Genomic DNA, 1,397 nt, shown 5'->3' with positions numbered 1-1,397 from the left:
TTCTCTCTGGTGTGTGGGCATCCATTGTGAGCTCACTGGATGGTGTGCTTTGTGTAAAGACACTTTCCACAGCCACTTCCCACTGAGGGGTGTACCAGCAGGGTGCATCTCAATTGCTCATGTGCCTGTAAAGCTGCATGGTGTAGAACAGAGAAGATGGCTTTATTGACTCAATCCCTGTGTGGCCACCTTGTTGTCTATTGATGGAAAGTTGGGCCATTCCAGTAGAAACTGTCACTACAGACCTACAGTAATGGTTTATGTGAAGATGCTATGTTCTAAATTCCTGGAGATGCAGTTGTGGGCACCAGAGGGCATCTGCATAAAAACAAAATATGCAAGGTCACATTGCATCCACACTAACAAGCTAGTGGAAGACATGAAGTTTGACAGTCCAGTCAGGCTCTTCAACATGGTCTCCACTCCCTGGATCCATTGACTTGGACAATGATTTAACCCTTCCCAGCTCAGAGTTTTTGTTTTTTAGTATGGAAATTAGAAACAATGATAGCACTCCCTCTTGGGCATTTATTCTGTGTGATTCCTCCATTCCCTTTCAGTCCCCTGCAGAGGGTATTCAAAAATAAGAGATCCAGGGGAGACCCATTATCATGTCTTTTCCTTATTCTAAGATTAGCTTTGTTTAGTGTGGTGTTTGGCGAGTGCCATTACAGAAAGCAGCAGTTCTGGGGTGCAGCTGAGTGGTGGAGTGCTTCCTTATCACGCATGAGGCTCTGGCTTCAATTTCCAGCCTTGAAGAACAAACAAAAACCAAAATCAGCAGCTACTCTATTCTTAGACCTTCCACTGAGTTTTCAGAATACTAAACAGCCTTTAAAAATGCTTGCTGGTACTTGACACTGACTTCTTCTTCCTCTTTCTCTTCCTCCTTCCCCCCTTCCTAGGGTTAGTGGACCTCTGAATAGGCAATGATAGTCTCTTTAAAAAACCCCACAAGACCTTGGGAACTTCTCAGTAATAGGCTCTTGGACTTAGGCAGCATTAATATTGGGTTGGTGAATTCCAGGTTGGTGGACATTTGTGTTGAATTCTTGCTTTGCTTCCATGTATTACTTTCCACTTATTTCTCACCAAAATTTGGGGTCACTGTGGATTCTGCTTTTTCCTTTCTCTGGGTGGGAGTTCTTCATTGCCTTGCATGAAGACCCCCATCAGTGTGGACAGCGCCAGGTGTGTGCGTGTGTGTGTGTATGCATGTGTGCACATGTGGCTGTCACAAGGCAGTTATGGTGGTTTGCGCCACTGTCTGGATAGCCCATAGCCAAGATCCCGTTACGGAGACCTCACCAGTGTCCTGCCCCGGCAAGCAAGAAGTGGGAGGGAGGAGCAGGTGTCCAAATAGCCGACTAATTGGCTGGCTCTAGACTTCATTTTCC

This window comes from Peromyscus maniculatus, chromosome 16, assembly GCF_049852395.1.
Source record: "Peromyscus maniculatus bairdii isolate BWxNUB_F1_BW_parent chromosome 16, HU_Pman_BW_mat_3.1, whole genome shotgun sequence".
NCBI lineage: Eukaryota > Metazoa > Chordata > Mammalia > Rodentia > Cricetidae > Peromyscus > Peromyscus maniculatus.
The sequence above is the reverse complement of the archived record's forward strand: the minus strand, read 5'-3'. Positions refer to the sequence as shown.